General features: G+C 34.3%; 1 pseudogene across 1 annotated transcript; it reads right to left on the reverse strand.

Moving 5' to 3' along the window:
* Positions 1 to 5,894: 5,894 nt before the first annotated feature.
* Positions 5,895 to 6,627, reverse strand: LOC308499759 (AN1-type zinc finger protein 1-like; annotated as a pseudogene). The gene has a single exon. The product of its transcript is annotated as an AN1-type zinc finger protein 1-like (transcript).
* Between the last annotated feature and the right edge of the window lie 18,377 nt (positions 6,628 to 25,004).

Below are 25,004 nucleotides of genomic sequence, written 5' to 3' on the forward strand. Positions count from 1 at the left end.
ATCAGTTGAGTTTATTTGCAACAACTCAAATATTTGCATTAGAACTTAAGTCTTCCTATTGGTGTTTACTTTCCAGAATACCATATGCTGCCGCTTAATCCCATCACCAGACCAGCTTTTAGGTTTTCTCCTAAAAGCATTACTGAGTTAATAGAGATCATAGTAGGTAGAGGAAGAGATGCCATCAATGAAGACTTTCCTTTAATTTTTTAATGAACTGCATAGTAAAGGTAAACAATTTTCAATATTGTTGACTGCATTTTCAAACAGCCATAATTGTACAGAATATAAAAAATAAAATAGCTTTAATAATTACCTACAACTGCCAAATTTAAACAGGTTGATACTGACAGGACCTGGCAATGAGTATTCAGAATGAAAAATATACTAATGTATTTGTCTAAAAATAAAAAAATCCTTTAAATACATCATTAATTCAGAAATGTCATGATCTGACAATGATTAATAAATTTCTCCACAAGTCATTATTCAAGATATTAGATTAAACTTAAATAAAGATTACAAATTCTACATCAAATACATGAATGTAATCCCATTTTTAAAAAGAAGAAAAATGGGCAGAGGATCTGAACAGTCACTTCTCCCAAGAAGACATACAAAAGGCCAACAGATATCTGAAAAGATGCTCAACTTCACTAGCTATACGGAAGATGTAAATAAAAGCCACAATGAGATACCACTTCACACCTCTTAGAATAGCTATTATCAACAAGACAAGTAATAATAAGTGTTGGAGAGGCTGTGGGAAAAGATGAACCCTCATACACTGCTGGTGGGAATGTAAATTGGTACAGCTACTATGGAGAAGAGTATGGAGTTTCCTCAAAAAATTAAGAATAGAGCTACCATGTGATTTCACAATCCCTCTTCTGGTATCTACCCAAAATTTGAAAACATTTATTTGTAGAGACATTATGTACCTGTATGCTCATTGTAGCATTATTCATGGTGGCCAAGATATGGAAACAACCTAAGTGTCCCTTGGTGGATGATTGGATAAAGAAGATGTGGTATATATACACAATGGTATACTACTCTGCCATAAGAAGAGATGAAATACTGCCATTTGTGACAACATGGATAAGCCTTGAGAATACCATGCTAAGCAAAATAAGTCAGATGGAAAGAAAAACAAGAACCATAAGATTTTAATTGTAGGGTGTAAAACAGAAAACAAACAAGCAAACAAAACAAACAAAAAACTCATAAACACAGACAACAATATGGTGGTTACCAGAAGAGAAGGGAGGTGGGGGAGGTAGTAGAAGAGAATAAAAGAGGTCAAATATATGATAACAAAATGAGACTTGACTTTGGGTGGTAAATACACAATGCAATACACAGATAATGTATTGTAGAATTATACACTTGAAACTTATATAATCTTATTGACCAATGTCACCATAATAAATAAAATTTTAAAAATCTAAAAGTGATTTTCAATTGCTCTTTCTCTCACCCTACATATTACAAAGATCTGATGATTTTACTGCCTATTACAATCACCTTCTCTATTCCATCCATTTCCCTCCATCTCCATCACCACCAACTTCGTAGTTCATCTTCCCTGACACCTCTATCCCTGCTCTTCTGAAACAGACAACTGACTGGTTTACATAAAGCTACTTTTGCCATCCATGGTGATCTGCGAAAAATGATAATTTGATTGTCATCTACCCCATGTTCAACCCCCTTCCTTGTTTGAATTATTTTAATTGCTTCCTGTTGCATTTATAAAAAGGATAAACTTTCTTAGCATACCCTAGGAGGATGACTACACCTAAAGCTTTATCATCTCTTCCTTCCCCTCTATATTCTGGCCATGCTATACATTTTAGGTCTAACTTATGTGTTGTATGGACTCTCACATTAAGGACTTGGTGTATGCTGTCCTCCCTACTGGAATTCCATTTCCATCTGTATCTAAAAAACTCCTACTGAGTTGTTATTAATCAGCTCGATCATCACCTCTCACTTACCTCACCTTCCTAACTAAATCAAATCCTTCTATTACATATACTCAAAGTACTACACATCTGTAATTAGTGGTACTGCTCACAGTTGTAATTTCATATTTAATTGTAAGATTATTTGGTTAATATCTCTTTATTTGAATACATTCCTTCTCCACTAGAGCAAGGACCATGTTTGTTTCTTTACCACTGAGTCTTTAACTTATTACACATTAGATATTCAATTAATATTTGTTGAAGAAATGAAGAATGAAGGCTTCATCTTGGCACAGATTTCAGTGATGCTTCAATTGCTCAAAACGTTTTTGAAGCTCTTCTTTTATGATTACTTAGACGATACGTACTTTCTTTTTTAATTAAATTTATTGGGGTGACAATCAGTAAAATTACATAGGTTTCAAGTGTATAATTCTATAATACATCATCTACATATCACATTGTGTGCTCACCACCCAGAGTCTGTTCTGTTTCCATTACCATATATTTGACCCCCTTTACCCTCTTCCACCATATTAGAGAATATATATTTTCATATGATTTTCTTATTCATTTACCTGACCAGCCCTCAAGAAGAACACAACATACTATGCTACTATTAAATTAGAAAGTACACACATGTAATAATTGCATCTATCAAAATTATGATTTAATTGCTAAAATGTATTAGCTTTATGCGAAAAAAACTTAATGATTTTAAACAAGATTAACTTTGCCAATAGCTATTTTGCTTTGCTTAAATGGAAGGAAAAAAGAGACAAACCATATTGAGTTTATACAATGTGCTAGTAACCGTGCCAGGTTTCACATATTGTCTTACATTTAATTGTGCCAAGTAGGTAGAATTTTCACAACTTTACAAATGAGAAAACTGAGGGTCAGAGAATTTAGGTATTTTGTTCAATGCTGCATGACCAATAACTAATCACGAATTGCTAATTAAAATTACATAATTTTAAAGTTCTTACTCTGAAAAAGAGGGATTTTTCCACAAGACAAGATCAAAGCAATTCCGAAACAATGAGGATTATAGGTTCACATCATCACTTAGTTCTCAAAACATAATATATTACTTTTTCCATTGGGTCATTTCATTTAGCAAAATACATTAAGCAATTACAACATTTGGAATCAGAAAACCTGTTTTAGAAATAGAGAGAAGGAATAAGAAAGGCCATCAAACTGTCTTGAAAACAGACACATAGACCAATGGAACAGAATAGAGAGCCCAGAAACAAACTCATACTATATGGTCAATTAATTTAAGACAAAGTAGGCAAGAATATACAATGAGGGAAAGACAATCTCTTCAATAAATGGTGTTAAAAAAAACTGGACAGCTACATATAAAATAATGAAACTGGACCATTTTCTTACACCATACACAAAAATAAATTGAAAACTGGTTAAAGACTTAAATGTAAGACTTAAAACCAAAACTCTGAGAATAAAACATATGCAGTAAACTTTGTAACATCTGCCTAAATTTTTTAAAAAGTATATCTCCCCAGCAAGGGGACAACAAAATATATGTCCCAGCAAGGACAACAAAAACAAAAATAAGTAAATTGGATTACATCAAACTAAAAAGTATTTGCACAGGGAAAGAAGCCATTAAAATGAAAGGCAACCCAATAAATGGTAGAAGTTATCAGCAAATTATATACCCAATAAGGGGTTAATATATACGCTGTAGAGAGAACTCATACAACTCGACATTAAAAATTAATTGAAAGCTGGGCAGAGGATCTGAGTAGACATTTCTCCAAACAAGACATATAGGTGGCCAACAGACACATAAGAAGGTGATCATCATTACTAATCATTAGGGAAATGCAAGTCAAAACCATGATGATATCACCTCACACGTGTCAGAATGGTTATAATCAAAATAACAACAAAGAAGTCTATGCAAGGATATGAAGAAAAGGCAATTCTTAGGCAATGTTGGGGAGATTGCAAACTTATGCAGCACTGTAGAAAACAGTATGGGGACTCCTCTAAAAACTGCAAATAGAACTACCGTATGACGCATCAATTCCATTTCTGGGTATCTATCCAAAGAAAATGAAAACTAATTTTAAAAAATATACGTACCCCTACATTCATTGTATTATTCACAATAACCAATATATGGAAGTAACCTAAGTGTCCAGTGTCCATCAACAGATGAATAAAGATGATGTGGGATACACACACACACACACACACACACACACACACACACACACACACAGAGGAATAGTACTCATCCACAAAAAAGAATGAAACTTGCCATTTGCAACAACATGGATAAACATAGGTATTATGTTAAGTGAAGTAAGTCAAACACAGGATTAATACCGTATGATTTCACTTATACGTGGAATCTAAAAAACAAAACAGAAACAGACTTCTAGAAACAGAGAATAAATTGATGGTTACCAGAGGGGAAGGGGGAAGGGGATAGGTGAAAAAGTGAAGGGGAACAGAGGTACAACTTTCTAGTTATAAAATAAATAAGTCGGGAGGATGTAATGTACAGCATAGGGAATATACTCAATAGTATCACAATAACTTTGTATGGTGACAGATGGTTACTAGATTTATTGAAGTGATCATTTCGTAAGGTATATAAATGTTGAATAAGTATGTTGTACACCTGAAACTCATAATATTGCAGGCCAACTATACTTCAATAAAAAATTTTAATTTTCTGGAAAAAAAAAAAAGAATGGCCACCAAATTTTGGATTATGAGCAATATCCTCCCTGCGATCTACATTCCTATTCATTAACATATGGTTTAAATTTGGGCTTTCCAGTGAATTATAGTCAAAGTACATTCAAATATATTTTAAATGAAAATTAGTGTCTCCTATATTCAAATGCTTCAATAGAAAGAAAGTGTTTTGATGAGATCCAATAGAAGCAAATTGACTGAATTTTTTATTTTCATAAACTGTAGTACTTTTATGTATGTATATGTTTAGAGATAGGGTGGATTTCAAGAAAACTGGCATTTTCTTACTTCTATTTTCCAAAACTTTGTTTCTCGTGAAAATTAAAAATTAGTTTTGCAAGACAAATACTAAATAAAATTTTCTTGGACATCTGAAAACTTTATTATATTGATTACTAAGTATATTTAATAATTCATGGACTAGCTTTTCAGAAAATAAGGTGCTAATAATGGATTTTATCAAAAGTAAAAGGATAAAGGTTTTTTTTTTTAATGAACATTCTAAGTTTATACCTTTAATTAAACCTAAAGCCACTATATGTGCCCATGAAAATTAAAATAAAAAAGGACAAAGAACAAATAGAAATTATTTCTATTCCTTCTATATAGTAGTATTTTGTTGAGAATAGATGGAATACATCTGTTAGATGAATTAATTTTAATATGTCAGTAAAATGTAGTTACTTTTGGCATGTATTTTGCTTCAGCAATATATAAAGAGACAGTAATGAAGTTGAGCTACCTCATCTTTCTTCTCACTTGTAATACATTCATACAAAAAAAAAAGTGATTCCCACTGGAGGAGGACCTTTATGAGAGATAATGCCCCACGGCAGTTTGAAGAAGTGACACCAAAAAAACCATCTCCCCTTTCTAGTCCTGAGATTCCTCATCCAAAAACTTTGAAGAGTGAATGAGATGATGTCTAACTTTCTAATATATATATATATAAATAATATATGCATATATATACAATATGTACATATATAATATATTATATATTATAATATAATATATATTAGGAATATATATATTAGAAAGTTATAATTGTATATGTAATACATATAATATATATATTATATATTACATATATATATAATATATATATAGTATTTGCAGTAAAAGAAACCAACTTAACATAGAATTTTCCTTGTGATTTCTGGTTTGAATCCTTGAGTGAAACTATTTGAAATAAGAATCAACATTTTTTGAAAACTGTTCTTCATCATTAAGATATTCCAAGATAACATTTCCACCGTTATAGAAAGGACAACCCTCCCTAGCGATCCAGGTTTCCAAAGTATGATCCAAGAGTAGGGCCTCTCCTGAAGTCATGTGATACAACCTTAATTTCTTAGCTGTTAGTGTGTTATTGTCATTTTTTTAAGACTGACGAAAGGAGCTGCAAAGTCGGTGACCTTTCCAATGCTCCATCAGTGGCAGAACATTGGTTCGTTCTTCTCTTTGCCCGCTGTGGCAATGACTTATCTCCATCATCATGTATCTTCAATTTCATCAGTTCTACCTTTGCAGCTGTTTCACTATTTTTGGCACCCTTCCATTGCTTATTTGCTGTATATCCTGTCTTGGAATCAATAATGTCTTTAAGAAGTTTCTGAGTGGCAGCCATACAAGGCTTAGAGGTATTGTTTTTCACATTCATGAGCTGACGGATGATGGTGTCTCAGGCAAAAATTCTTCTCATACTAGGACATATAACTGGCACAGGCTCTTGTTCAGCACAGTCCTTGAATGAGCATGGATGCGATGAATGCATATCCGACATCAGTTGTGATGCTCTGCTTTTGTGTTCAAGGCAAAATATTCCCAAACAAGCATCACGTACAAATGGAAGAAAATTTTGCTGCTGGCAATGCTCCACTGGGCAGTGCTGCCCAACTTCCAACTCAACCATCTCCCAGTGCTGTGAGGGTGGAGTGGGGCAGAGGGCAAAAATAAAGGGTTTTGTTTTGTGTTTTTTTAATATATGGCAGATCTAGTCTTAAACAACTTAGAAAATATTCAGAGAAAATTTTTCTTCTTCTGATGCCTCTCAACACCAAAGGCATGTCCACTAATAAAAGGAAAAGTTATTGATCAGGTGATAAAATACTATCAACATTTAAAAAATGCTCAAATCTACCATATGATCCAGCAATCCCTCTCCTGGGTATCTACTTCAAAAGTCTGGAAATCTTTATCCATAAAGATATATGACTGCAATGTCCATTGCAGATTTATTTATGGTGGTCAAGACATGGAAACAACCAAGGTGTCCTTCAATAGATGATTGGATAAAGAAGATGTGGTATATGCGTATATACACAATGGAATACTACTCTGCCATAAGATGAAATACTGCCATTTGGGACAACATGGATGGACCTTGAAATTATTATTCTAATGAAATAAGTCAGAAAGAAAAAGTCAAGAACGATGTGATTTCACTCATATGTGGGATATAAAACTGAAAGCAACAAAGGAACAAGACAAACAATTAAAGAAACAAAAACTCATAGACACGACAACAGTTTAGTGGTTACCAGAGGGTGGGGGGGGGGAGATGATAAAAGAAGGTAAAGGGGATCAAATATATGGTGATGGAAGGAGAACTGACTGGGTGGTGAACACACAATGTGAGATATAGATGATGTAATACAGAATTGTACACTTAAAACCTATGTAATTTTACTAACCATTGTCACTCCAATAAATTTAATTTTATTAAAAGATAAATTCTTTGTACCATAGAGAAAATACTATGTCATGATATTCAGTCAGTAGAGAATGTTAACTTTGGAGTTAAAGTATTTTTCTTCGTTCTTAGTTTTTAAACTATAGACTATAACATGGATCATGAAAGATGGAAAATACAAGCTGTACTTATAAAAGGATTATAGTAAATAAATTGTAAGGAAGATCCATTTTTATAATGGTGGTGTGAGGAGTTCTGCAGACCCTCTCCCCAGTAAAACAACAAAAACTGGCCAAAGTGATTTTAAAATATCACTGAAAGTTGCTTATTTATGGAAATTATCCAAATAATACTTTGGGCAAATCAGGAAATACTACTTTCATTTTCCTTTCATAGATGTTACTCCCCAACAATTTTTTCCTATTTCTATCTCTATTTCTGTGTCTGCTTCCAGGAGAATTCAAACTATATCAGTTGGAACCAGAGGTAATTCAAACTAGTAGGTGGTAAAATGGAATTTGTGGACTAGATCATTCAGTGTCTGATCAACAACGATACTCCACCTCCAAGGGCAAGCCATGCTCAATTGACCCCTCGCATTAGGTGGCCATCCAATTGTTAAAATTTTCACTGATGGTGATCTGGGTTGGCCTGCCAGTGGAGGGGAATTCAGTGACAAGCTGCCATAATGAAAGAGTTAGAAATATATGGAAAAAAATGATAAATTCAAGGATATTAGGATTGGATGATTGTTACTAAGTCAAAGGCTTGATATTTAAAAACTGAGAGCAATAAACAGAAAATTGAGAATTAACTATGTGACTTTTTTGATGGTTTACAAAGAAGGCCTTCATCTCATGCAGTAGATAAACAGAATAAACCTGAAAATTTGAGAATCACAGCAGCTGACCTCCAAAGAGATTGAATTCATAATCAAGACAAGTCTGGAAAACCTGGGATGCTGACACATAGAATGAAAACATTTTGATGGATGCCCCAAAGATTTGATTTCCAAGACTTCTCTGAGCCTTTAGAACCTGCATAATTGGGCTACTACTGTCCATCAAGAGCTAGTTCTTGGTCCATGTGAAAGACATTTCAGAAGACTTTCCTTCACAAGGCAAAAGCTTCTCCTCCTGCCTACCTCTCCTGGCTGCCAGAGCTAAGTAAGAGCACAACCCAGCCAGTGAAGTGTTGGATCAGTAAGTGAAGAAAAGACTATGACTCAAAGCAGCTAAAAGTCCTAGAAAATATATTCTATGGATGAGATTTTTAAAATGCCAAATAAAGGAGGCTAGAACTTTAGACTGTATAAGGGATAATTTATTTATTTGCTGGCAGTTTTCTCAATTAACACCTGAGGAGATGGTGTGCAAAGCAATGGCCCATGTGTGGTAAATTGAAATGTCAGAAGTACTGCAGCAGACAAGAGAAGAGATTAAAGCAATTGGAAAAGTAAGGATGCTGGAGTGGACATATTTCTTAATGCCAAAGACCGGCCAGGGAATTACATTCCACAGGAGAGACCATAAGTCAGAAGATACCATCCAAACTTCAACTATATAGTTGGAATTGATCTACAAGGACACATTGGATCTTTAGCTTATGGGATAAGAGTCATTATTGTATATGAGGCCAAGTAGAAGCCTTTGAAAGTGCCCAGGTACACATTGAGCCCAAAGAGTAAATCAAAAGCAATATCACCTGCTGGGAAGGTGGTGGACATGTATGCCTCCTTTAAAGATCTATCCTAAAGGATGCAGGGTAAAAGTCATTATTCCCATTTCATATTCCCATTTCACTCACCAGTCTGGACCCTGCCAAAACCAGATAGATCCTGAAGAGTGACTGTGCATCATCACAAGCTCAACCAAGTAGAACCTGCTCACAGCTGCCAACCAGACATGGTATCATTACTAGAGCAGATTAATATGACCTCAGGTACATGGTATGTGGCTACTGACATAACGTATGCATTCTTTCTATCCAAATAAGAGGATTAGATACAGTTTGCTTACATAGGTAATGAACAAGAATATATACTTACAGTTTGCCCTCTCTGGTCCTGTGTCATAATTTTACCCAAAGAGATATGAAGCCTGTAGACATGCCAAGACCATCATATTGGTCTGTTACATCAATGACATCACACTGATCAATCAGTACAAGCAAGAGTCTGTAGCACACCGGAGGCCTTGATGAGATATATGAGGAGGTATGATCAAACATATAGTGAATATTTAAATAAAAAATATATGTTACAGTAAAAGACACAATGCCATTAATCCCCCTCACTCTGAACACACTTATTCCATCATTTTTGCCACTTTCTGAAGCAGTTCTGGAAGTCCTCTTTCGTGAGTGTCTTTAGTTGCGCTGTCATGGCTGCCTCGATGTCCTGAATCGATTCAAAACATTTTTCTTTCATGGTTATTTTGACTTTGGGAAAGAGCCAGAAGTTGCATAGTACGAGATCTAGTGAATAAGGTGGATGAGTCCACACTGTAATGTTTTTATTTGACAGAAATTGCAGCACCAGAAGCAGTGTGTGACACAAAAATTGTCATAATGGAGGATGAAGTAAAGACACACTTGAAAGAGGACTTCTAGAACTGCTTCAGAAAATGGCAAGAATGATGGGATCTGTTCAAAGTGAGGAGGAGTATTTTGAGGGGGATGAATGGCAACGTGTATTTTGCTGTAATAAAGTTTTTTTTTAATTTAAACATTCACTGTAGTTTTCGATCACACTTGTATTCCAGAGAGTAGGGATAAAAATCTATGGAGATTTAGTCCTCTTTCATTTCAATAATTTTATTAGGCTTCCACTGGTCAGGGTTACCATGATGCCCTCACCAAAAGAGAAGACAAAATTGCTTCATCTTGCATTCCCTGTCATGAAGAAGAAAGCACAAGGCCTAGAAGGCCTCTTTGTGCTCTAGAGTCAACACATTCCAACATGTAGAAATACTGTTCCAGCCCATATATGGGTGTCATGGAAGGCTACTAGCTTTGAGTGGGGTCTGTAGCAAGAAAAAGCTCTGCAGAAAGTCCAGACTGCATTGAAAACAGCCCTACTACTTGGCTCAGTGGCCTTACCAGAAGACGCAATGGTGCTGGAGGCACCAAATCAGGGGTGGGAAAAAAATTAGTGTGGATTTTATGGCAAGTTCCAGTGAAATAATCACAAAGAAAGCTCTGGGGTTTGGCCCAAGGCCATGACATCTGCTGTGGAGAGTTACACACTATTAGTAAAACAGCCTCTGGCATGCTACTGGGCTCTGTTAATGATGGAATGCTAGAACATATGGACCCCAAGTGACCAGGCATCGGGAACTGTCCTATTGGACCCACCAAGTCATAAAGTCAGGCAGGCCCAGCATAATCCATCACGATATGAAATGGCACATCTAAGACCAAGCATGAGCAGGGCACAAGCAAGCTGAAGGAGCAGACTCCCATGTCACCCTTCCCAGGTGGGGGCTAGGGTACAGTCACCTTAAAGAGCATGAAGACTAAGATTGGATTATGACTGGATATTCCTGATAAGTAGGTTAAAACTAAAAATTTATAGAAGCTACATCACAGCCCCACTTAGGAATGGTCTTGAAAGACAGGGGCAAGGAAAAATTCCTTATGATAAGGAGAGCTTTGGGTGGTGAACCTGATTGTCTGCTTTATTTGCATAGAACAGTATGGTTGTCTGCTTTATATGCATAGAACAGTATGGTCCAATGAAAACATAACATGAGTCATGTTAAGTATTTAAAAAATTTTTAGTAGCCACATTTAAAAGTATTTCATTAACCCAATATACCTCAAATGTTATCATGTAACATGTAATCAATATTTAAAAGTAATGAGACATTTCCGTTTCCATATTGTGTATATCTGGTTTGTATTTTACGTTTACTTCTCAATTTGAACAATCACATTTCAAGATCCAACCATGATATGTTAATAGTGGCTACCTTATCGAACAGTGTAGGGTTAGAACATACAAATAATAGACACAAGGGGAGCAGCTGGTTTGGGGCCTGGAAGGAAAAAGATTGGAAAATTAGAAACAAGAAGGTCTGGAGTACAGGCATCTGAGTAAGCATATGGAAAATGGGCACAAAGGGAAAAGATCTTATGCCATCCAGAAACTACCCACCCTATAAGAGACACTAAACACTCAAGTACACAAAATATCTTGACCATTTGATGTAAGCCAGCCTTTGTCTGCAACCACCCAATACTGATACAATGAGCACACATGCCAGCTGGCCACAGTGGTGGAGATGAAAGCTATGAACATGCCCAGTGACTACGACTCCCATTTACCAAGGTTGATCTAGCTATTGCCACCTCAGAATGTTCAACTTTCCAGAACAGAGACCAATGTGCACTACTGGTATAGTACTCATTTTAGAGAAGTCCTACCAATCGATGGCAAATTGACTACACTTGGTCCTCTCTGTTCTAAAAGAGTCAGTGTTTCAAAGAAAAGAATAAATGAATGAACTAATCAGAAACAGTCTCAGAGACATAGACGAAAACCTGACTGTTGCTAGATGGGAGGGGAAGATACGGGGGGAGGGTGAAGGGATTAGAAAGCACAGTCAGTAACCACAAGATTACCACAAGGATATGCAAGTCAATTTGGAGAATGTAATCAATAATGTAAAGATTTTGTAGGGTATCTGATGGACACTTGTCTCATTAGGGAGACCACCTCAAGGAAGATGTAGATGCCTGATCACTGCAATGTACACCTGAAGCTGAAGCTGAACAATAATGAATGTCAACTACAATTATATACATAAATTTTTTTTCACAAGAAATGGAGCACAGCATTAGGAATAGAGACAGTGGAAATGTAATGGCTGTATGCGATGTCAAAGGGGTAGTGGATGAGGGGAGGGGACTTATCACTGTGTGAAGGATATAAATGATAAATGTCTATTACATTGGTCTGTGCACGTGAAACTAATAAAAAAAATGTGAGAGAAAAAAAGAGCCAGTGGTTCATACTCATGGGAATAAATACCTATTACCAATATAGAATTGTCTTTCCTACCCACAAGGCCTCCCTATACCATGCAACACGGTACTAACCTCTGTCTTCTAAGTTTACCTTCAGCAAGTAACAGCCACAGGAGTCCAGGAGAAACTGCTTTTCAAGTGTGTATGCGAAAGTGGATCAGTGCAGCACAAAGCGTGCATTGTAGACAGAGATGCACCACTTGGAAACTTTTTAAAAAAGGGATTTGCTGCCCAGCAATGAGGAGTGTAATGGGCTATCTTTGCTCTAGACTCCTTATAAGGCTGCAGATTGTACAGCCAATCTGACAGCTCCTCCTATTCAATCCTCCTTCCATACTTTTCCTTTCACAGGCATTACTCTCCAATAAAACTTGCATTCCTAACTCCATCTCAGTGTCTCCTCCTGGGAGTACCCCAACTGTGACACCTGCAAGTGAAAATTACAAGTGAGTTTTGGTAGTACTAGCAAGTGCCCTGATATTGGTAGGTGAGAAAGGGAAGTTGAAGGGTAGATGGATTTCTGTATAAAGTATTAACCATATCTCACATTGGAACAAAAACAGTATTTTTATAACACTGAAATGTAGTTAATCAAATTTAAAGCCTCATGTGAAATTTGGAGGCATAAACTTTGAACACACAATTTTCTTTGCTTCCTCCTAATCCAAGCTTTTGTGATGTCTGTAAATTACATGTCTGTAAATAGATACCATGTCTGTAAATAAATGATGTCTGTAAAATAAATACCTCACCATAGCCAGTGTGAGAAACACACACACACACACAAACACACAGAGGGTACCAAACAAATGTATACACATTTTAAGAAAGGCTAAAAGTGTATTAAAATTGTAATACTCAATATATAATGATAACAAAAGATGAATACAAGTCATGTGTATCCATTTGTTGGAACTCCCAAAAAACATACACTTTTTTGATACATATATATAAATACATATATATGTATATGTCACATATATACATACCAAAAAAATGTATACACATTTTAAGAGATGTTATCTATGCTCAAGCAATAGTTCGCGGTAATCAGAAGTGTCTAGACACTGATGGTAACCCTATGAGCCCTTCTTGTAATTGCAGACGTCACACGTGACTTGTATTCATCTTTTGTTATCAATATATATTGAGTATTACAATTTTAATACAGGTACCCTTTCTTAAAATGAGTATACACACACACACACTGAAATACTATATACTAATTAATTTAAACTTCAACCCTAGGGGCAGTCATTTGCCCTATTCAGGAATCCACACTCCAAGAATGCTTAGTTATTACCATATTAAATAGCCCGAAGTCCCTCTCCATGCACTTCTCATATATCACATCTTGCTTGATAATACAACTTTGTCAATTTGCATAACACATGTCAAAAATGTGTTTTTATTGGTAGAATTAATGGCTTCCTTATTAGGAGGATAAATTACATACTTTCACTAGTTAAATCAAAAGCTATTCAAGTAGAGTGAATTGGCTAAATCTATTTTACAGCCAATCTCCTATGCTTTCATTAACAGTATTTAAGAATCTTGCCAAGTATGTCCTCTTTTCCCTTAGGGATGGTGCTTGAGGTTTATTTAATCTCTAAATTGTCCTGTATTGAGCTATTAATTTAGGAGGATTTCTGTTGGCATGATGCTTACATCCAGGGTAGCAGAGTTCTTCCTCTGAAATGTTGTTTCTCCCTCAAGTGATCTTTTATGCAAGAGAGTAAGTACAGCTCCAAAAAGGATAGGAAGCTGGAACTCCATCAAGTTCATGAAATAGGTTGTATATACTATTTTTGGTCTCTTATTAATAATTGTTAATTTAATAAATGTCTATATGTTGCAGATTTTTGCCTAAATTTGCTTTCATTAAACCTGAGAGTGGTGGGGAAGTAACTAACATTCACGCACTTCAAATTTTTCAGACCGCCACTATACACACCCCACAAAACTAAGAGTTGTTTATGAAAAGATTAGCAGTTTTCAGTACATCTGCTAGCATCTACTTATATAAACCTAAGATCACTTGAGAAGGAAGAAACGCTTGATACAATTGATTTCAATAAGACAACAAAAAGAGTTCAAATAAAAGACCCAATAATTGCATTGAAAAACATTAATGGGCTTGAGTCTTCTCTTTGAGTTTAGAGAATATTAAATGCTTTAAATAAAAACCTGTTGAAATCCATATTAGACATATGAATTATGCAGTGAGATAATTTTACAGAAATTTGCCAAATGTAAGTACAAAATTTTTAACCAAATTTATCTATATCAGGTTCATCTATTGGGCAGTTTTTGCCGATTTTAAAACTGAGTATAGTCAAATTGTGACATACAGATGATACAAATGTTTTAAGTATACTTCTAGAATAATTTTGATATCTAATTGCTAATCTTAAAACTGATCTTTAAAAATAACTAAGTTAAAATGCCTTTTAATTCAGGAAAGAAATATTGCAGAGCACATCTGCAAACTATCATAGGCTTATAAAAAATAAATTTCTATAATCTTTCGTGTCTCAGAAATGGAACATAGCTAACCTGGTGGGTTATAAATACTCCAACAAGAGGGCTCATTCAATAACTCTCTGACAGATCCTAAATTACTGTAGTCTATGCAGAGGATACTGTAATGGTGAGACCATCTGCAAAGCAGTTACATCCTAGTTTAAATTTCTAAGGCTGTGAACAATAAAAATATTAACAGATGATTAACAAACTTATAAATGAAAGCTGTATGTTTAAGGAGTGTATAGCAAGCCAATTAGAAGGTTCCCAAGGGACAAATTTTGAACAGAGTTTTATTGCAAGGTCTGAAAGTAAACAACTGATAAAGTAAATGTATTGATAAGATAACACCAAATACTTATTTTTTTAATATCACATTTTGGTAACTATTGTACACTTTAATAAAAGTCTGGAAAATATGTAATTTGAAAATAAAATGTAATCAGTTTTACTAAGCTACGGTTAAAATACATGGTAAAGTGTGTGTATATGTATATACATGATTTAAACCAATGTTCAAACATAAAGCAATAAAATGGGCTCTGAGAAATTGACACTGAATATTATAAAGGTCCTCAAAGTTAGGCTGTTGCTTAGTCTTTGGGCTTGAACACATTTGCTAGAAGCAATAGAACTCTACAGGGGCTTCTTTTGCAGATGGTTGAAGGACGATTTATTTTTCTGTTAATATAGTATATTTATGATGTATATACATCATGTGTATTATATTTGTTCTATTTATATTCATGATACATATTAGTATATTTATAATGTATGTCCTGTTAATATATTTATAATATGGTGTATTGTATGATAAGCAAAGTAGTAAAATGGTTATTCAGAGGGCTTTAGAACCAGGCAGCATACTTTGAGTCTGAGCCCTGCTATTTACTAATGAGGTGACCAGGAGCAAGCTTGTTAAATCCTCTAAGTTTCAGTTTTCTCAACTCTAACACAACGATAAGAATAGTACTAACTTCATAAGGTTCCTAAGGAGATAATATTAATGAAGTACTTAATAAAGTGCTTTATGAAATACAAGTTTCTTAATAAATGTATCATTATTATTATTATTCAACTGAAAACTCACTCCACGCAGAGCACAACATGACACAGAATGTTAGAAGAAGTGGATTTGGTCCAGGCCATCGAAGCATTTTAAAAATCAAGTCAACAGGCTCTGGCTTTGGCGGCACATTTATTAAAGTGGAACAATGTAGAGGAGACTGGCATGGCCTATCATAAAGATGCCACAAAACTACATGAAGCAATTTATATATGTCAGAATGCTGATGGATTCAACTACAAAGATGAAACAGAAACTAGAAATTTTACTGTTTGTCTTAAAGACCAGAATATCAGACACAAGATTGAAAACAGAGGTAATTTGAAATACATATACAACAGAGACTGGACATGTTCTTCGAAAAGTATCCCCACGATGTTAACTATTTTGAGATTACACATCAATAAAGCACAACTGATTGGCCCTTTGGGTTAGTTGTAAGTTGTGAATATGGATATTGTAGTGAAAAATACAATTTTTTGGCACCTGATGACACAAAGAAAATGTTGACAATGCTGCTTAAAAATAAATGTAAATGTAAATACTCCTGATTTTGAAGCTGGTATAATGGTTTTGGCTAAACTTCAGTTTTGTTGCCCTGATGATTATGCAGAAATCCTTAATGCAATTTTCCTTTTACATCAGGAGTGTTTATATCAGATGCAGTTGTTCAGTTTAGACAAGCACATTTAGATTTTGACACAGGAGATACATTTCTTCCATCACTGCATAAAGAACACAGAACACAAACAAAAATTAATGACGCTATTATAGCTGTCCAGGCAATTATTGCTGATCCAAAGACAGACCACAGGCTGGGAAAAGTTGGAAGATGAACATTTTAAGATTTCAGCTCCTCATTTAGTGAACCTACACACAATTGTGAAATGTATAAGGAAATCCAATTTAGATTTTCAGGAAACGAAACCTCTGAAAATGAAAGAATGTGACCAGATATTTGCCATTTGGGGTCCCCCCCAATAAGTATTGGGGAAAGTGAGGGGTTAAATTGACAGAAGGAAACTACTATGAATACAAAGATGTTCCCTTTAACTTCATCGTACCATAATTAAAATGGGGGAAAATTCGATGCCCAACAGAATTAATAATTTAGCCAAGGGACTGTCACAGCTCATTCAACTGCCTATCACCCATTTGTGACCTCTTGTAAAGTGCCAATTATAAATCGAAACCAGTCTGCTGGACTACGTAATATTCCACTGCACCTCAAACCAGAAAGCACTCGTCCTTTTATATTTTCTAAGTCATAATCCTCAGAACAGTTCTCGGGGACAGGTACTATCACCTCGTTTTCACATATGAGGAGAGCGAGTTCAGAAAGACTTGATGGGTTTACACCATGTGCTCAATATCAAGCAGCTGGTAAGAAGCTAAAATTTCAGCCACATCTGCCAAGCCCACACTGTCCCCAGCACATTTCCAAACTAAATGCTCTCCTCCTAAACGTTCTTTCTCCTTAACTTCCCTTTCCTGCTACCCTAACCACAACATTCAAATCCTTGGTATCATCCCCCACCCTCCTCACATCAGTAATTTTCTACAGTATCTCTTGTATTTTTCCTCCATAGTTCTCTGACTTCAGCAATCCTTATTACCTCTCTCCTGGGAAATTACAATTGTTCTGTTTCTTGTTTTGTTGACTCCAACCTCTGCATACCTTCAATCCATTCTATGACTATCTCATTCTCTTCCAGTTGAACCCCGCCAGTGGCTGTTCCCTAAACCCTGTCATGTAAAGCCTCAAGTCCCTTGTTTGTAGTCCAAACCCCTACTTATTCTTTCCCCAATCAACCTGACACAATGTATCATCTACTGCTTTCATTTATTACATTCTAATCTTCAAGTTAGTTTGAAAAAGTATTGTTCCACTTACTAAGTTTTTTCTTATATGTTTATCCTGTTTCCTCAATCTGGAGTTCCCCGCTTTACCTTATTCCCAGTCTTCTCCGGTAAATGTAAATCCCCTCAGAATAAAGATTTAAAGGAATTGTAATCAAACAGTAACAATGGGTGTCTCCAGATGAGGGTTGGGGTTATTTTTATTTTTTTTATATTCCAAGTTGTATATAATATTTATTATTTTCATCATTTGAAATTTATTTTAAGAAAATCATGCATGCATACTTGAATAAAGAGAGGTCCCAGGATATCTACTAATTTATTAACGTTTGAACATGTAGTGCATAAAAACAAATAATCACTTTCAATGTACAATGAGCTAAGTAGAAATTAAAGAGAAAGGTTGAATAAAGTCATCTATATATTTTTTAAAAGACCTCAATGAAACCTAAAACATGACTAAAGGCATATATCAGTTGACAAAGATTTGTTCTGGATACCACAATATCATCCGGTTGAGAGGCTCTGGAATGTGAGAAGGGAAGAGTAATTGGATTTTTCACTCGCTGTTTGGAAGACTACAGCATGGAAGAGCTATTGTGGTTAGAGAACAGGTTTCAGAAAAGAATTTATTCTGGGCATAGTGACTTCATACATAGACTTGAGAGCAATCCAAGTGAGATAGATGTGGTTGTTCAATTATAAGTACAGAGACTAATGCAATTCAATTTCCACTGGATAGAGTCAATGAAAAGTATTAGATGACATCAGAGAGAAGATGGAGAAGACATGATACTGTATAATAGTCCAATGCTATTCTCACTGTCGTGCCCTACTGGATATAGGGCAGAAAATTTTGCCTAATTGATAATAAGTTAAGTTCACAATTGCAAATGCAGAATGAGAAACACCACATCTAGCTATCAAAAACAAATACTAGCAATCAAATATTATAGGCAATGTAGAAGAACATATTTGTATTCAAATATAAGTTTGAAATGAATAACCAGAGGAAAGGCCACCTGAGCTTTAGTATCAAACTACAGAGTTCTAGAACTGCCAGCATTAAGACTTTCATTACCTGCTACACAGAAGAGAAAATCTTGGCTGTGAGGATCATAGGTCTTTCTCATCGGTACTTAATTATTTGAAAGAAATATAAGAAAAAGAGGCCATTCTGCATAGGTGCAAATACAGAATATCAGAAAAGAAATATATTACAATGTATTATATTTTCATGAGGTTGTATCTGAAATATTTCATTTTGTTCTCTTCACTTGTCATGGGCTCAGAAATGGCCCAATAAAATATACAATTCGATTCAGACAGTCAAGAATTAAAGGAAAAAGCTAAAGTTATAAAATTTATAAAATAAAACATAGGAGACAAATTGTCATGACCTTGAAGCACAGAAAAATATATTAGACAATTCACAAATAACACTACCCATAAAAGAAAAAGAAAGATACATTGAATTTTATCAAAGTTAAACCTACTCATCAAAAAATATCATTAATAATATGAAATGGCAAGCTAGACATTAGGGGAATATATGTGTTATAGATACATTTGTAAAAGAACTCATAAAATAAGAAGACAAACCCAATTTTTTTTTAATGAGGAAAAGCTTAAACAGATATTGACAGAAAAATAAATGAATGAGTGACCAATAAGCAAGCATTTGAAAAGGTGCTTGAGCAAACATTGTGGAGCAATTGAAATATTCATATATTATTGGTAAAAGTGTAAAAGGGTACATCCATTGTGGGAATCTGTGTAGCAATGTCTTAGAAAGTCTAAGCATCATTTACCTTTTGACTCAGCAATTCCACTCCTAGGTATATTTAATGAATGCATATGTCAACAAAAAGCCTTGTACAAAAATGTTCATAGCAGCTTTACTTATAATAACCCCAAACTGAAAACAACACAGATGTTTATCAGCAGGAGAATGGGTAAACAAAGTATGGTACAATTCATACAAAAGAATATCATATAGAAATAAAAAGGAACCACTGATACAATTACAATTTGAAGAATCTCAAAATAGTTTGTTGAGCAGAGGCCAGTCACAATAGAGTACATACTTATAATTTCACTTATGTAAACTTTGGAAACAAGCAAAAATAATCTATGATGATAGAAATCAGAACAGTGGTTGCCTCTGGTGGGAGTAAGGGGTGAGGATTCACTGCAAAGAGGCACAAGGGAACTTTCTGTGATGATGGAAATGTTCCATATCTTGAATTGGTTGATGGATGCATGTATGCATATATTTATAAAAGATTTAGACTCTTTGTTTAAGGTCTGTGCATTTTACTGTACGAAAACTGTTCCTAAGCAAAAAAGTTAATCAGAGAAAGAAGACCTAAAGAGTGGACTTTAAATGAACCAATGTAAAAAATGCTAAAACAAGAACAAAATGCTTTTAAAACTATATTCTGAGTGAGAATAATAAAGAATAGATATGCCTCATTACTTGGCCTATTTCTACCTGTTCACCATTTCTTTGCTTCCATTTACTCAGCAAAGTTGAATGACTTTTACACAATGGAACAAACATTACTAAGAGGAAGTTGAAGACCAAAGGACTTGATTATTAAGTCCTGGCTTTGCCACTATCTAGTGTTGTGATCTTGAGCAAGTTGCTTCACCCAGATGGACCTCTGCTTCCTCATCAGTAATTGCGGGCCAGACTAGATAATTTCCTAGGCCCTTTTGAGCTCTAACTTTCTCTGTGTAATTCCAAATGTAAGTTCTGCAGCTTAATACAAAGAACAGCACCCAGAGTTCCATGGTGACATAATGAAAACATTTGGCACCGTCAATAGACCTGAAATCTGGCAGATGTTTCAGAATGTTGGGCTGCCAAGAAAAGCTTACCAAGGTCATAAGCCTATCCCACAATGATATATTGGTCATGCTAGTGTTGACAGCATCTCATATGATCCCCTCCCAATTGCTGGTGAAGTAAAGCAAGGCTGTGAATGGGATCCAGGGATATCTAATTCTTTGTATGCAACCCTGTTAAGAGAGTTAAGAAAAGACTTGGAAGCTGATATTAAGATCTGTTCCCAGTCCTTTGGAAACCTTTTTAACTCATCAGACCAAGCACTCAAGAAGGAACAAACAACCAATGTTCTAAATAAAAGCATTCCTGTGGGCTTAAAAAGTTACAGTACCATTAGGCAAACTCCTACTTTTTAGGTTAGCCATGATTAATTTCCAATAATATTAATAGATTTATGTGTCATAAATGACTACATAGAGATGCTGTGTGTTTTTTTCATTCTCATTTACCAGATGCTAATGTCTTCTCTAGTTTAAAAAAGGGGTAGCTAGCCCACTTCAAAAACTGTATGAAACCAAAAATACACTGATTTCTGTAGAAAAGACACTAATTCATTCAGTCCTCAATGCATTATTTAGTACATTTCAATAATAAGTGACCATCTTTGGGTAGCTGACATTAGTTATCGCTCAATTCCCAGAGGCCTTTTAGTCCAGAGAATAACAGGACCTTTTCCTTCCTACGGCATTCAAGGTTCATGACTAAAGAATAAAGAATACTTTTAAAGGAAATCCAAAAATGATTTCATAAAGGGCAAAGAACTAGATTTCATATTTTGCTGCTAATCACATACATTCATTCTGGAGGCATCCTAAATGTAATAAATAAATACATATATCATTTTCTGCAACGGTTGTTTATCTATTCATTTGTTTATTTTGTGGTGAAAATAGCTTTCATTTTCTGGAGCACACACCACCTTCTCACTAATAAAAATGACTCCAATTGTATGAGAAAGAATTGGAGGGTGGAAAAACTTAAGACAAACATTTGATCATATTTCAATCTTGTGGTGCGGAAATGATGGACACTAAATTAGATCAAAACATGCCAAGAAAATCTGTTGGTTCTTGAAGCAGGGTGTATCTCAAATTAATTTATACTTAAGTGTAATTACTAAACAATGGAAATTAGTAGTGAAAAAAAGATATTTGGGTCTCTTCATAACTAACCTCAAAGAAGTGTAAATTCTCACTAAATAAAATATTCCAGTCTCATATATCACAGTATGAAATCAATTACTGAGAACCACGTTAGGAAGACGAACTGTTTCTAAGTACACTCTACTTTTGTTTTCTATGTGTTATATGGAAATTTCCTTGGATAACTAACTTCAGAGGCTTTTTCAAATATACATCGCTTTATTCAAAAAACATGTCTAAAAACTTAACTCAAGCAGGAACTCATTCAAAGCAAATTTCTTTAAGGACTGTTTTGTTATTCTTTTTCCAGATTCTGAAGGCTGTGGGCAGTGGAAGCAAAGTCCATGTTACTTCAGCATTTTAGTGAGGTTCAAAAGCATTCTTAACACTCTGTCTTCCAATTGTATACATGTGTAGAAGAAAGCTTAGTGTAATTTCTAGGCTTCAATCAAAAAGACTTGAATTCTCTTTCCAGAAAGTTGTAAGATTCTTTAGAAAGCCAGGGTTAGTAAGAGAATAGAGACAATGAATTCTAGGAAAGTGACTGGGGCATTAGAAGGATACCATAGCCCAATAAAATTCCCAGGACAAGCAAGACTAATAAGACAACAGCTACTCCAGTTATAATTTCCTAACTGATAGGGCCCTCATAAGAACCTGAATAGCAGGATATATCGTGGAGTATTCATAATATAGTTTATCCTCATTATTCATGGATTCCATATTTGCAAATTCTCATGCCTAGAAGGCTTAGTCAACTTTTCATATGTCTTGATAGCAACTGAAATTATTTTTTGATTTTTTATTGTATTGCACAATTATGCCCATAGTAACAATATTTAAAATGCAGATAAAATAAAGGAACAATTCTTCACAATGCTATCATCAAAAAGAAAAACAACCAATGCTAACATTTTGATGTTAAGGTTTATGGAAGAGTGTATGTATGGGTACATACACATATAGTGTTATAAACTGATATTTTAACTTAATGCACTGTGTATATGTTTCCAACAATAAATAGTTTAATGGTTACCTGGTATATAATTTTATAAATATTACATAATTTATTTTACTAATCTTCATACTGTATATATTTAAGTGCTTTCACATACACATACACTTTTTGTTATAAATAATACTGTAATAAAACATAGTTGGTTGTACAACTTTGTAAACTTGTACGGTTGTTTTCTTGGGGAAAAAAATTAGGAGTAGACTTGTTAGGTTGTTTTAGATGTCTTGATACTTATCAAATATACTCAAAAAGATTGGGCCAAATAACATTTCCACCTACGTGTGTGAAAATGATTTCCTTGCACTCTTATTAATGCATTGCATTGCAATTTTTTAAAATGTTTTCTGATATGCTCTGATGGATAAAAAATTAGTGCATCATTATGTCTCTATTTTGAAGATTAATTCTAGTCATTGATTGAACATTTTATCCTGTTTATTGGACAACTGTACTTTTCCATTTGTGAAATGTGTTTTCATGAATTTTTCCTATTTAGCTACTGAAGAATTCATCTTTCACTCATTAATTTCTTGAAATCATTTTATATTAGTGGATATGCTATCATATACATTGGAAGCATTTTTTTCCAGTGTGATATTGTCTTTTACTTGTTCATACTTGTATTTTGTTTCTTTATATCTGGTGGTAAAGAATTTTTTTACCATGATATAGTCAAATTACTCAAACTTTGTTTCTGCTTTTGACATCAGGCTTTCAAATTATATAATTATATAACCACATTATGTTCTGATATTTTGTGGTTTAAATTTTTACATTTAATCACCTGTAGCTAATAGATTACTTCATCTGTAAATAGCTATTAGGTGGAATGTATAATGTCGAAAGTCTAGGGTATCATTAAAAGTCTATTTCCAGTAAATAGCTATTAGGTGGAATGTATAATGTCGAAAGTCTAGGGTATCATTAAAAGTCTATTTCCAGTTTATCAAGAGTTTTAATTAGGAATAGTTAAGGAATATTCCTAAACACATTTTCAGCATCTGTCACTGGATCATAATGGGTTCTTTCTTCATCTCATTTATTTATGTGATGAAATGTTTAAATACATTTTCTAATGCTGGACAATTTCCACATATCAGCATATAATTAATATATCTGTGAATTGAATTCTAATATATAATAAATCTTCTTAGGATTTTTGCATTTATATTCATAAGTGCTGGCCTTTGGGATCTACATTTAACATATTTTTACATTAGGATTATGCGACCTTTATAAAATGAATTGGAAAGTTTCCACCTATTTTATTTACTGGAAAATTTTTCTATTGATGGGAACTGCCATTCTCTGAAAAACTGAAAGTACGCATCTGTCAAACCAATTGGACCAGCACATTTTGGGGAAACTATTTTTGACAACATTTTGTATTTCAACTATATTTATTGTCTTATTTAGATTTTCACTGTCTCTTTCATTTAATTTGACACAATATTACTAAAAAATCAAACATTTCAATTAAATGTTCCTACTCTCATGATACTTTTTTTACTAGTTCAATTTCATCCTTATTTATTATGTTCCCACTTTAATTCCTGATAGTTTTTGTATTTATGTCCTCTCTCATTTTCAGTAGATGTTACTTTCATTTAAAAAAAAAAAAAAAAGCAATTTCTGGATTTATTTTTCAATTTGAATTTTTTTCTAGATAAATTCTTTTATTTTCTTCATTCTGCTTTCCATACATTAGCTTTCTGTTTGTTTTTCTTTCACTAACTTCTTGACTCAAAGTCTCATCTCCAAAAAATTTTCCGAAGTGTTCTTTTGGATACAACAACCAATCTTGGAAAAGATTCTATGTCGTTCATTTTGTTCTAAAATATTTTTCATATAATTCATGTTAACTTTTTTTTCTATCTCATCTTGAAACAAGGTAAAATATGACAAGACAAGTGGTAATCTGCACACAGTCTATTGAACTGCCCTTTTTTTCTATTCTCTGTTCATCGCAGTCAATTTTTTTTAAGTCATTGTCTGGACTCACTGGGTCTCAGCTCCCATCCCCTTACATGATTTTTATCAGGTTTAAACCAAGAGAACTTTCTGCTCTAATGCAGTGGCATTTCTGCATTGCTTATTGCCTACTGTTCT

The sequence above is a fragment of the Rhinolophus hipposideros genome (assembly GCF_964194185.1).
Source record: "Rhinolophus hipposideros genome assembly, chromosome: 7".
NCBI lineage: Eukaryota > Metazoa > Chordata > Mammalia > Chiroptera > Rhinolophidae > Rhinolophus > Rhinolophus hipposideros.